This window comes from Ranitomeya variabilis, chromosome 5, assembly GCF_051348905.1.
Source record: "Ranitomeya variabilis isolate aRanVar5 chromosome 5, aRanVar5.hap1, whole genome shotgun sequence".
Lineage (NCBI taxonomy): Eukaryota > Metazoa > Chordata > Amphibia > Anura > Dendrobatidae > Ranitomeya > Ranitomeya variabilis.
The window spans coordinates 261,574,231-261,588,019 of NC_135236.1; the positions used below are offsets into that span (position 1 = coordinate 261,574,231).

General features: G+C 46.5%; 1 protein-coding gene across 2 annotated transcripts in view; it reads left to right on the forward strand.

Moving 5' to 3' along the window:
- The first annotated feature begins 805 nt into the window (after positions 1-805).
- Positions 806-13,789, forward strand: part of TLN2 (talin 2) — a 248,215-nt gene continuing 235,231 nt past the window's right edge. For both annotated transcript variants that reach the window (XM_077264168.1, XM_077264170.1), the window contains exon 1: positions 806-929. The gene's annotated coding sequence lies outside the window, so the exon portion shown is untranslated. The remainder of the gene's footprint in view (positions 930-13,789) is intronic.

The window sequence follows — 13,789 nt, forward strand, 5'->3', positions numbered from 1 at the left end:
TGCTGTAATAAATAAGGAGCGGTGCTGTAATAAATACGGAGTGGTGCTGTAATAAATATGGAGCGGCGCTGTAATAAATAAGGAGCGGCGCTGTAATAAATACGGAGCGGCGCTGTAATAAATATGGAGCGGCGCTGTAATAAATACGGAGCGGCGCTGTAATAAATATGGAGCGGCGCTGTAATAAATACGGAGCGGCGCTGTAATAAATATGGAGCGGCGCTGTAATAAATATGGAGAGGCGCTGTAATAAATATGGAGCGGCGCTGTAATAAATATGGAGAGGCGCTGTAATAAATATGGAGCGGCGCTGTAATAAATACGGAGCGGCGCTGTAATAAATATGGAGCGGCGCTGTAATAAATATGGAGCGGTGATGTAATAAATATGGAGCGGCGCTGTAATAAATATGGAGCGGCGCTGTAATAAATATGGAGCGGCGCTGTAATAAATACGGAGCGGCGCTGTAATAAATATGGAGAGGTGCTGTAATAAATATGGAGCACACCAGTACCCTCTTTCCAGTGGTTTTTGTGATAGAATTTTGGTGAAGTTTGCATCATAAATCTAAAACTTTCAGGGATAACCTTTCCAAAGTGTGCAGAAATCCCAACCTGCGGGCATTGATAAGAACAGATAATGGTGATCTACTGGTCACAGTTCTAACTGGACGAATAGATAACATGATCGATCCAGCAGCTAGAAAGGAGCAATGCCAGCCACAAGATGGCGCCCGTTGCTATACCAACAAGACCCCTCAGTGCCCGCCAATCATGCCGCGGCGTGATGTGACCACCTTGCTCTCTCCCCCACCTCCGATTTGGCGCGCATGCGCATGATATGGTCAGGGGGTCGGGCAGCGCATCGGGCGGAGAGACAGCAGGGGATGGAGAGGGAGTGACCCGGGGACCGGCAGGGATTACGGCCGGGTAAGTGGGTGCTGTGTGCGGCGGCGGCGGTGGAGCGCAGTGTGCAGGGCAGGAGCTGTGCGGGGTCTGTAGGTGTGGAGCCTGGGCGAGCGGCACGGAGGCTATATAGGCATCAGCCCGGAGCCGCACATGTGCTGCCTCTATCGGAATGTCTGCTGCTGCCTGCTATGGGGTGTGCAGGGGTCGGCTCCTGCCGTGCTGCATGCACCCAGGCACTTGTGTGGGAGCTGTGGCCAGGCACTTGTGTGGGAGCTGTGGCCAGTCACTTGTGTGGGAGCTGTGGCCAGTCACTTGTGTGGGAGCTGTGGCCAGTCACTTGTGTGGGAGCTGTGGCCAGTCACTTGTGTGGGAGCTGTGGCCAGTCACTTGTGTGGGAGCTGTGGCCAGTCACTTGTGTGGGAGCTGTGGCCAGTCACTTGTGTGGGAGCTGTGGCCAGTCACTTGTGTGGGAGCTGTGGCCAGTCACTTGTGTGGGAGCTGTGGCCAGTCACTTGTGTGGGAGCTGTGGCCAGTCACTTGTGTGGGAGCTGTGGCCAGGCACTTGTGTGGGAGCTGTGGCCAGGCACTTGTGTGGGAGCTGTGGCCAGGCACTTGTGTGGGAGCTGTGGCCAGGCACTTGTGTGGGAGCTGTGGCCAGGCACTTGTGTGGGAGCTGTGGCCAGTCACTTGTGTGGGAGCTGTGGCCAGTCACTTGTGTGGGAGCTGTGGCCAGTCACTTGTGTGGGAGCTGTGGCCAGTCACTTGTGTGGGAGCTGTGGCCAGGCAATTGTGTGGGAGCTGTGGCCAGGCAATTGTGTGGGAGCTGTGGCCAGGCAATTGTGTGGGAGCTGTGGCCAGGCAATTGTGTGGGAGCTGTGGCCAGGCACTTGTGTGGGAGCTGTGGCCAGTCACTTGTGTGGGAGCTGTGGCCAGTCACTTGTGTGGGAGCTGTGGCCAGTCACTTGTGTGGGAGCTGTGGCCAGTCACTTGTGTGGGAGCTGTGGCCAGTCACTTGTGTGGGAGCTGTGGCCAGGCACTTGTGTGGGAGCTGTGGCCAGGCACTTGTGTGGGAGCTGTGGCCAGGCACTTGTGTGGGAGCTGTGGCCAGGCACTTGTGTGGGAGCTGTGGCCAGGCACTTGTGTGGGAGCTGTGGCCAGTCACTTGTGTGGGAGCTGTGGCCAGTCACTTGTGTGGGAGCTGTGGCCAGTCACTTGTGTGGGAGCTGTGGCCAGTCACTTGTGTGGGAGCTGTGGCCAGTCACTTGTGTGGGAGCTGTGGCCAGTCACTTGTGTGGGAGCTGTGGCCAGTCACTTGTGTGGGAGCTGTGGCCAGTCACTTGTGTGGGAGCTGTGGCCAGTCACTTGTGTGGGAGCTGTGGCCAGTCACTTGTGTGGGAGCTGTGGCCAGTCACTTGTGTGGGAGCTGTGGCCAGTCACTTGTGTGGGAGCTGTGGCCAGGCAATTGTGTGGGAGCTGTGGCCAGGCACTTGTGTGGGAGCTGCTGGCATGAGCAGGGCATGTACCATGTCTCCATCTGGCTGTGATCCCCCTGGAGTCTGTACATCCCCAGGGGGCTGTGCTGCCCTTTCTGCCCACCATATGCGCCATGTGATGCCGGACAGTGAGGATCCTGTGCCATCCCTTCTACCCAGTGGCATTAAGACTGTGCCAGTGTACAGAGTTTTCCCCTATACTACAGCCAATCTGATGATGTGCTCCCCACATGTCTTACATGAAATGCCATGTATGAGCCTTGGTCACTTTGTAGGAAGGAAAACCCAGTAAATAAGTTATTTTTCGCTGTGTAATTATTCTTTTGCTGGTTTCCCAGACTCCTTAAGGAATAGTTCTCGCTGCTGCCCTTACTTTCTACCAGGGCTGTGGAGTCGGTAAGCCAAACCTTCGACTCTTCAATTCCCATAACTCCAACTCCACCAACATGGTCTCCGACTCCACAGCCCTGCTTTCTAGGAGTGTCTGGATAGTTTGCGCTGCTGCCTAGCAATAGCTGGCACTGCCAGTGGGTGACATTGCTGGGTTGTCCCTTGTTCTGGGCAGCCCTGGTGGTCTCACTGACTATTGAGCAGTATTGCAGACCCTCAGCTCTCTGGCCCCATTCATTATATTCCCTGTGCAATAGAGTAGGTCTTACTGGAATATTAGCCCTCGGTGGTCTCTGATGTCAGATGTGCCCTCCATCTGGTTTCTCCATAATTATCTATTGAAAGGTAAAAGTGCTGTTGGGTTTTATTTAGTTTAGTGGCCGGTTCCTACAAGTCTCTTTAGTTCTAGAAGTGTCCATGTTGTATACAGGGGTTTAGATGTCTTGTGTCCCCCTCCCATGGCCACATCACATACTTGCCGTCATCACTGTGCCCCATAGAAGATCCTCTATCTGTTCTGTAGACCATCAGTGGTGGCTCTCACAATGACTGGTGGCCTGCCAGTCTCCATCAGTATGCATGTTTGACCCTGGAGGGGAATGAATGGCTAGCAGATAGCAGACATGTCTGTGACACAAAATAGTTAAAGTCTGTTCCCATTGACAGATGTCAGGTTACTGTCTAGCAGTCATCATATTATGGTCCCCAAATCTAAAAGTGCAAGTAGCCTCTTTGCTAATGCCGAATGGCTCTCTAAGGAGAAACGTTACCAGTTAAATAGCAATTGGGCTACTCTCACTCAATGCAAGTTTTTAGCGATGAAATTGCTCCTATTTCTGCTCCATCGCGCCAGGGCTTATTGCTGATGGGTTGGTTGCTGTAGAGAATTAGTATTGGCCATGTAATACTGAAATGACCCTTAATGCTGATTATTTTTCTTTTTTTTTCACATTGGCCAATGTCATTGATTTTTCCAATGTGCTGAGATTGGCAAGTGGTAACAAAACGACGCATAGCAACGTGCAGTGCACGACGCTAGTGTGAAAGTAGCCTAATATACAAGATTTATCACCGCAGACAACATCAAAGTTGAATGTGCAGAGAAACAAAGAGCCCTGTAAAAGCCAAACGATGCAACAAATTTTAAGGAAACCCAATTGCAAATGTGACTTTTAGCCCGAAATACATGGATTTAATGGATAAAAATCTCTATAGGTGAACAACCCCTTGAAGGCTGTACTGGTTGTAGCCCCTAGGTGTAAGGGTACCGTCACACAGTGCCATTTTCATCGCTACGACGGCATGATTCGTGACGTTGCAGCGTCGTATAAGTATCGCTCCAGCGTCGTATACTGCGGTCACACCTTGCAATACACGGCGCTGGAGCGATAGTTTCATGACGTATTTGCGATGTAGAAGCCGTTGGTTACTGTGCGCACATCATATACAACCTGTGTCACACAATGCAATCATGCCGCCACAGCGGGACACTAGACGACGAAAGAAAGTTTCAAACGATCTGCTACGACGTACGATTCTCAGCGGGGATCCGGATCGCAGTAGCGTGTCAGACACTACGATATCGTAAATGCATCGCTGGAACGTCACGAATCGTGCCGTCGTAGCGATCAAAATTGCACTGTGTGACTGTACCCTTTGCCAGATGTTTCCATGTACTGACAGCTGAAGGATATCATAGGGTGAAGAATTGTAAGGCAAAGTGTATTAGAAAATGGCATTACTTTTTATTCAGAAATAGGCCTCATTCAGATGTCTGTTTTTCATGTATGCGTTTTATACGTTGTTTTCACGGATAGAACATGTTCCTGTTCTAATCTATGAAGCTGATCACCTGGCTGTGTTTTTTTTGTAAGTCGTATGTCCATGCAAACATCATGGAGACGTTCGGTTTTTTTACCAGCTTCAGGGATGAAAAGTACCAATACAAGTCCATGGATTCACGAAAATCATGGCCAACACACGGATGGCATCAATGCCCCTTCTGTGATTAACACTGAAATGAACAGGAGAAGCTTTGTAATTCATTTATCCACTTGTGAAGATCACTGGTGAAACACTGATTGTAAAAACTTACACGGACAAAACGCTGATGACGCTAGCACCATTTTATTGCTTATGTGAACAAGCATGGACGTCTGAATGAGGCCTAAGTATTGAATAGTAAGCCTGCCTGGTGGTCGGTAGTGAAGAGCGAAAGTGCGCAGAGAAGGCACTATAGGATGAGGTGTTATAGGAGAAGGCGCTGCGGGATGATGTGTTGTAGGAGAAGGTGCTGCGGGAGAAGACGCTATAGGATGAGGTGTTGTAGGAGAAGGCGCTATAGGATGAGGTGTTATAGGAGAAGGCGCTGCGGGATGATGTGTTGTAGGAGAAGGCGTTATAGGATGAGGTGTTATAGGAGAAGGCGCTGTGGGTTGATGTGTTGTAGGAGAAGGCGTTATAGGATGAGGTGTTATAGGAGAAGGCGCTTTAGGATGAGGTTTTATAGGAGAAGGCGCTATAGGATGAGGTGTTATAGGAGAAGACGCTATAGGATGAGGTGTTATAGGAGAAGGCGTTATAGGATGAGGTGTTATAAGTGAAGGCGCTGCGGGATGATGTGTTGTAGGAGAAGGCGTTATAGAATGAGGTGTTATAGGAGAAGGTGTTATAGGAGAAGGCGCTATAGGATGAGGTGTTATAGGAGAAGGCGCTGCGGGATGATGTGTTGTAGGAGAAGGCGTTATAGGATGAGGTGTTATAGGAGAAGGCGCTGCGGGATGATGTGTTGTAGGAGAAGGCGTTATAGGATGAGGTGTTATAGGAGAAGGCGCTGCGGGATGATGTGTTGTAGGAGAAGGCGCTATAGGATGAGGTGTTATAGGAGAAGGCGTTATAGAATGAGGTGTTATAGGAGAAGGTGTTATAGGAGAAGGCGTTATAGAATGAGGTGTTATAGGAGAAGGTGTTATAGGAGAAGGCGTTATAGAATGAGGTGTTATAGGAGAAGGCGCTGCGGGATGATGTGTTGTAGGAGAAGGCGTTATAGGATGAGGTGTTATAGGAGAAGGCGTTATAGAATGAGGTGTTATAGGAGAAGGCGCTATAGGATGAGGTGTTATAGGAGAAAGCGCTATAGGATGAGGTGTTATAGGAGAAGGCGCTATAGGATGAGGTGTTAAAGGAGAAGACGCTATAGGATGAGGTGTTATAGGAGAAGGCGTTATAGAATGAGGTGTTATAGGAGAAGGCGCTATAGGATGAGGTGTTATAGGAGAAAGCGCTATAGGATGAGGTGTTATAGGAGAAGGCGCTATAGGATGAGGTGTTATAGGAGAAGGCGCTATAGGATGAGGTGTTATAGGAGAAGGCGCTATAGGATGAGGTGTTATAGGAGAAGGTGCTATAGGATGAGGTGTTATAGGAGAAGGCGCTATAGGATGAGGTGTTATAGGAGAAGGCGCTATAGGATGAGGTGTTATAGGAGAAGGCGCTATATCATGAGGTGTTATAGGAGAAGGCGTTATAGGATGAGGTGTTATAGGAGAAGGCGCTGCGGGATGATGTGTTGTAGGAGAAGGCGTTATAGGATGAGGTGTTATAGGAGAAGGCGCTATAGGATGAGGTGTTATAGGAGAAGGCGCTATAGGATGAGGTGTTATAGGAGAAGACGCTATAGGATGAGGTGTTATAGGAGAAGGCGTTATAGAATGAGGTGTTATAGGAGAAGGCGCTGCGGGATGATGTGTTGTAGGAGAAGGCGTTATAGGATGAGGTGTTATAGGAGAAGGCGCTATAGGATGAGGTGTTATAGGAGAAGGCGTTCTAGGATAAGGTGTTATAGGAGAAGGCGCTGCGGGATGATGTGTTGTAGGAGAAGGCGTTATAGAATGAGGTGTTATAGGAGAAGGCGCTATAGGATGAGGTGTTATAGGAGAAGGCGCTATAGGATGAGGTGTTATAGGAGAAGGCGCTATAGGATGAGGTGTTATAGGAGAAGGCGCTATAGGATGAGGTGTTATAGGAGAAGGCGCTATAGGATGAGGTGTTATAGGAGAAGGCGCTATAGGATGAGGTGTTATAGGAGAAGGCGCTATAGGATGAGGTGTTATAGGAGAAGGCGCTATAGGATAAGGTGTTATAGGAGAAGGCGCTGCGGGATGATGTGTTGTAGGAGAAGGCGTTATAGAATGAGGTGTTATAGGAGAAGGCGCTATAGGATGAGGTGTTATAGGAGAAAGCGCTATAGGATGAGGTGTTATAGGAGAAGGCGCTATAGGATGAGGTGTTATAGGAGAAGGCGCTATAGGATGAGGTGTTATAGGAGAAGGCGCTATAGGATGAGGTGTTATAGGAGAAGGCGCTATAGGATGAGGTGTTATAGGAGAAGGCGCTATAGGATGAGGTGTTATAGGAGAAGGCGCTATAGGATGAGGTGTTATAGGAGAAGGCGCTATAGGATGAGGTGTTATAGGAGAAGGCGCTATAGGATGAGGTGTTATAGGAGAAGGCGCTATAGGATGAGGTGTTATAGGAGAAGGCGCTATAGGATGAGGTGTTATAGGAGAAGGCGCTATAGGATGAGGTGTTATAGGAGAAGGCGCTATAGGATGAGGTGTTGTAGGAGAAGGCGCTGCGGGATGATGTGTTGTAGGAGAAGGCGTTGTAGGATGAGGTGTTATAGGAGAAGGCGCTATAGGATGAGGTGTTATAGGAGAAGGCGCTGCGGGATGATGTGTTGTAGGAGAAGGCGTTATAGAATGAGATGTTATAGGAGAAGGCGCTATAGGATGAGGTGTTATAGGAGAAAGCGCTATAGGATGAGGTGTTATAGGAGAAGGCGCTATAGGATGAGGTGTTATAGGAGAAGGCGCTATAGGATGAGGTTTTATAGGAGAAGGCGCTATAGGATGAGGTGTTATAGGAGAAGGCGCTATAGGATGAGGTGTTATAGGAGAAGGCGCTATAGGATGAGGTGTTATAGGAGAAGGCGCTATAGGATGAGGTGTTATAGGAGAAGGCGCTATAGGATGAGGTGTTATAGGAGAAGGCGCTATAGGATGAGGTGTTATAGGAGAAGGCGCTATAGGATGAGGTGTTATAGGAGAAGGCGCTATAGGATGAGGTGTTATAGGAGAAGGCGCTATAGGATGAGGTGTTATAGGAGAAGGCGCTATAGGATGAGGTGTTATAGGAGAAGGCGCTATAGGATGAGGTGTTATAGGAGAAGGCGCTATAGGATGAGGTGTTATAGGAGAAGGCGTTATAGGATGAGGTGTTATAGGAGAAGGCGCTGCGGGATGATGTGTTGTAGGAGAAGGCGTTATAGAATGAGGTGTTATAGGAGAAGGCGCTATAGGATGAGGTGTTATAGGAGAAAGCGCTATAGGATGAGGTGTTATAGGAGAAGGCGCTATAGGATGAGGTGATATAGGAGAAGGCGCTATAGGATGAGGTGTTATAGGAGAAGGCGCTATAGGATGAGGTGTTATAGGAGAAGGCGCTATAGGATGAGGTGTTATAGGAGAAGGCGCTATAGGATGAGGTATTATAGGAGAAGGCGCTATAGGATGAGGTGTTATAGGAGAAGGCGCTATAGGATGAGGTATTATAGGAGAAGGCGCTATAGGATGAGGAGATGTAGGAGAAGGCGCTGCGGTATGAGGTGTTGTAGGAGAAGGTGCTGCGGGAGAAGACGCTATAGGATGAGGTGTAGGAGAAGGCGCTGCGGGAGAAGACGCTATAGGATGAGTTGTTATAGGAGAAGACGCTATAGGATGAGGTGTTGTAGGAGAAGACGCTATAGGATGAGTTGTTATAGGAGAAGGCGCTGTGGGATGATGTGTTGTAGGAGAAGGCTTTATAAGATGAGGTGTTATAGGAGAAGGCGCTGCGGGTGAAGAAGCTATAGGATGAGGTGTTATAGGAGAAGACGCTATAGGATGAGGTGTTATAGGAGAAGGCGCTGCGGTATGAGGTGTTGTAGGAGAAGGTGCTGCGGGAGAAGACGCTATAGAATGAGGTGTTGTAGGAGAAGACGCTATAGGATGAGGTGTTATAGGAGAAGGCGCTGTGGGATGATGTGTTGTAGGCGAAGGCTTTATAGGATGAGGTGTTACAGGAGAAGGCGCTGCGGGAGAAGACGCTATAGGATGAGTTGTTATAGGAGAAGACGCTATAGGATGAGGTGTTATAGGAGAAGGCGCTGTGGGATGATGTGTTGTAGGCGAAGGCTTTATAGGATGAGGTGTTACAGGAGAAGGCGCTGCGGGAGAAGACGCTATAAGATGAGGTGTTATAGGAGAAGGCGCCGCGGTATGAGGTGTTGTAGGAGAAGGTGAAGCGGGAGAAGACGCTATAGGATGATGTGTTGTAGGAGAAGGCGTTATAGAATGAGGTGTTATAGGAGAAGGCGCTATAGGATGAGGTGTTATAGGAGAAAGCGCTATAGGATGAGGTGTTATAGGAGAAGGCGCTATAGGATGAGGTGTTATAGGAGAAGGCGCTATAGGATGAGGTTTTATAGGAGAAGGCGCTATAGGATGAGTTGTTATAGGAGAAGGCGCTATAGGATGAGGTATTATAGGAGAAGGCGCTATAGGATGAGGAGATGTAGGAGAAGGCGCTGCGGTATGAGGTGTTGTAGGAGAAGGTGCTGCGGGAGAAGATGCTATAGGATGAGGTGTAGGAGAAGGCGCTGCGGGAGAAGACGTTATGGGATGAGTTGTTATAGGAGAAGACGCTATAGGATGAGGTGTTGTAGGAGAAGACGCTATAGGATGAGGTGTTATAGGAGAAGGCGCTGTGGGATGATGTGTTGTAGGAGAAGGCTTTATAAGATGAGGTGTTATAGGAGAAGGCGCTGCGGGAGAAGAAGCTATAGGATGAGGTGTTATAGGAGAAGACGCTGCGGTATGAGGTGTTGTAGGAGAAGGTGCTGCGGGAGAAGACGCTATAGAATGAGGTGTTGTAGGAGAAGACGCTATAGGATGAGTTGTTATAGGAGAAGACGCTATAGGATGAGGTGTTGTAGGAGAAGACGCTATAGGATGAGGTGTTATAGGAGAAGGCGCTGTGGGATGATGTGTTGTAGGCGAAGGCTTTATAGGATGAGGTGTTACAGGAGAAGGCGCTGCGGGAGAAGACGCTATAAGATGAGGTGTTATAGGAGAAGGCGCCGCGGTATGAGGTGTTGTAGGAGAAGGTGAAGCGGGAGAAGACGCTATAGGATGAGGTGTTGTAGGAGAAGGCGCTGCGGGAGAAGACGCTATAGGATGAGGTGTTGTAGGAGAAGGCGATGTGGGAGAAGACGCTATAGGATGAGGTGTTATTGGAGAAGGCGCTATAGGATAAGCTGTATAGCTCCTTATCCGAGCACATTCGCTCATCACTAGTGCTCAGTGTAGAAATACTATGGCCCACATTTCATAATGGGTAGGCAATGTAAACTTAGAGCTGGCAGTAATAAGATGTGCCAAATGTATCCCCGCGGGCTGCCCTATGTGATAGATGTGGCTCATCTTGAATGGATTCTACACTTTCTCTGCAGATTTTGTTGTAGAAATGTTGTGACGGTTTCATTCATCTGAATGGCTGTTATGATGCCGAGCACATGTTTCTGTAGGGCAGATGCAAAATACGTGCAGAAATGTGAATCCACCTTAAGGTTCATGCACATGACTGCTATATTGGTTCTTCTGGACAAACCGGAGCCTCATAAGGCAGAGTGCATGAGCTCAGATATTGTGAAGAACCTGTCATGACGAAGAACAGCAAACTGATAAGACGATGCGTGGTAGACATGGTGCTGCCTAAAATAAGCAATGTGTATAGTGTGCTGAAGGGTCTCCATGTAACGTAAAATTGGGAACCGATTTTTATGACTGATGCTAGTTAAGTCTGCTATATTAAGGTTCTTTATAAACGTATAAAGACTGTGGACCTGGTAAAATAAATCAGACATACAGAAAAACAAGAAAGTTCTGGGAGTTTTTTTTTGTGTGTGTATAGCCCTGGATAAGACTGGAGTCACACAAGTGGCTCCAGAATTTGTATCGTGCCCACTCATTCAAGTTTATGGGTGCGTGGGAATCATCAGACTGCACTCTGATGTCATCCCAGTGCAGTCCGACATCTGCAGACTCAGACAATGGAGAAATTAAAAGGAATGTGTCATTAGGTTTTTCCCATAGAATGTAGGGTCAGCACTTGTACACCTTCATATGCAGCATTCTAGATTGCTGTATATATGTCTCCAATGCGCTCTGCATAAAATTTTTTTTAGTAGGGCTCATACCCATCAAAAAGAAAACAAAAACAGTCCGAGTTTGTCCAGAAAAGTGGGACGAGTGTTATGCCAGTGCAGTCCTGATCATCTTTTTTTTTTTTTTTTTTTTAAATTAATTTATTTTTTTAACACCTAGCATCCAACTGCAATGTGATTTTTAACATGAGCTCTTACATAGAGCAATTATCTATGTAATTTACACATAGTTTTCCAAGGAATTATTCAAGGCACTTAACCTCTCTCTTCCTATTGCCCTGTAGCCATGGCATATGGGGTAATAAGGGGTTTAATGTCACCTTGCTATTGTAAGGTGACATTAAGCCTGGTTAATAATGGAGAGGTGTCAATAAGACACTTATCCATTCTTAATCCTATAGTATGAATGGGTTAAAAAATGCACACACATTAAGAATAAAGTCTTTTAATGAAACACACAGGTTTATCATCTTTATTACACTCTTAATCCAAGTGAAGCCCTCGTTCTTCGGTAAAAAAATCTAAAATAAAAAAGCAACAATATCCCATACCTGTCTGCCGTACAGTCAAGTCCCACGCTGCAATCCATCTCAAGGGGTTAAATAGTTTACAACTGGGAGTGGTGCTAATGCTACCGTCCAGATTGTAAACCATGGAGGAATGAATGAAAAGCTGCCTGCACAGCCTCTCAGGTCAGGCGGGGCCGACTACTGCTGACGTCACTGAGCATGCGCAGTGTCACAGCCTGACCTGAGGTGAACTTGACAGCGTGGGAAAATGTTCAGAAACTTTCCCACGCTAATGAGTCCTTGTCCGGTCGGGTGGGAGACTGTGCAGGCAGCTTTTCATTCATACATTCATTCATCCCTGGTTTACAGCCTGGCCGGTATCATTAGCAGGCTCCGGGTTATAAATTATTTAACCCCTTGAGATGGATTGCAGCGTGGGACTTGACTGTACGGTGGACAGGTATGGGATATTGTTGCTTTTTTATTTTGGATTTTTTACAGAAGAACGAGGGCTTCACTTGGATTGAGAGTGTAATAAAGATATTAAACCTGTGTGTTTAATTATTTCATTAAAAGACTTTATTCTTAATGTATGTATTTTTTTTAACCCATACATACTAATGAATTAATAATGGATAGGTGCCTTATTGACACATCACCATTATTAACCAGGCTTAATGTCACTTTACAATAGCAAGGTGACATTAACCCCTTTTTACCCCATATGCCATCGCCGCAGGGCAGTGGGAAGAGATTTTTTTTTTAGCCGGGGGGGGGGGGGGAGGGGGCAATAACCATGATCCCTATCTAGGCAATTAATATCTGTCCTCAGACACTGGCTTTCCCTCTCTGGTGGAGAAAATTGTGCGGGAGCTCACTCCAGTTTTTTCATGAATTAATTCTTTAATTTAACACCTACAGCTCCAAAATTGTACACACACACTACTAATATTATTAGTGAGGGACATATAAAAATCTAACCGATATGCAATGGTTTACTGTATGTAAACCATGTCTCATATCCTGTCGGGTTCTGTAGTAATTTTACAGAACCCGACAATTGAATTATCAGCTATTCTGCTATCTAGCTCTGTATGAAATATTAAGATATATATGTGTCTCACTGACAATATATATGTATGTATATGTATTTTCATGAATATTTGAGGCCATGGATCCATTATATGTCCAGAAAATCTCGCCATACGGATGTCACACAGATACTTTAATGAGGGAAAAATCTCATCCTCTCATTGCAAACGTCTGACATACGGATCACTGTTCGGGAACATTTCTGCGAATCTTGGCTGTGAAAAACGGAGCGTTTTTTTATTTTTATTATATATACCGTACATTGTGTGACGCTGGCCTAACAGCCATTCTCAGATGAGGGCACCAAGACATTTTGCTTTACGACTGGGAAAATCACAAAAATAAATGGGTTTCACATTCTGCTGTGTCTGTGTATTTCCACCAAAAATGCTGCAAAAACTAATGGCAAAGTTTTTTTTCGGGTTTTTTGCCCATTGCTTTCTATGGGTGAAAAAACGCTGCAAAAATGCTGAAAGAATTGACTTGCTGCAGACCTCAAAAAAGCAATTCAGTCAGGAAAAAAAACCCAGAAAATCTCATAGCTTTTGCTGGTACTGTAAAAAGCAGCTTTTAATTTGCATAAAAAGGTGCAGCAAAAAGCAACGTGTGAACATAGCCTTAGCATCGGTGTAATACAGTATAGTGATGTCAGAGTTGCACACCCATATACATTAGGTTAAGGTTAATTGAACTGACCATCTTGCGTGTATGGGGACCCCCTAAATCTCTGTTGATAGATGATGTCAAGAGGTGAGGGGGAAGATGTGAGGGTTGACATTTTTAAATTCAAATAATCCTTGATATTCTCCTATAAAATGACACCTCTGTTCGGCAAAGCTTCGTCATTTATCTAGGATTTGTAAGGCTGATAAGGTCTGTATATACAGAGATATGTTTGACTTTGATCCAATTCATGGAACAAACTCACCAATGGAAGTCTATGGTTTGTGAAAAAAACGGACGCTATCCATATGCCGTTTTTCTGAGACTTCTTGATAAGAGAGGCTTGGCAAACCTTTTTTTTTAATGAGAAAATGTGATAAATTTCTGATGATAAAAATGTAAACATTGATGAAAATTTGATCCGAAACTTTGACTAAATCAGGACGTTTGTCAGTGATGTTCAAATGGCCT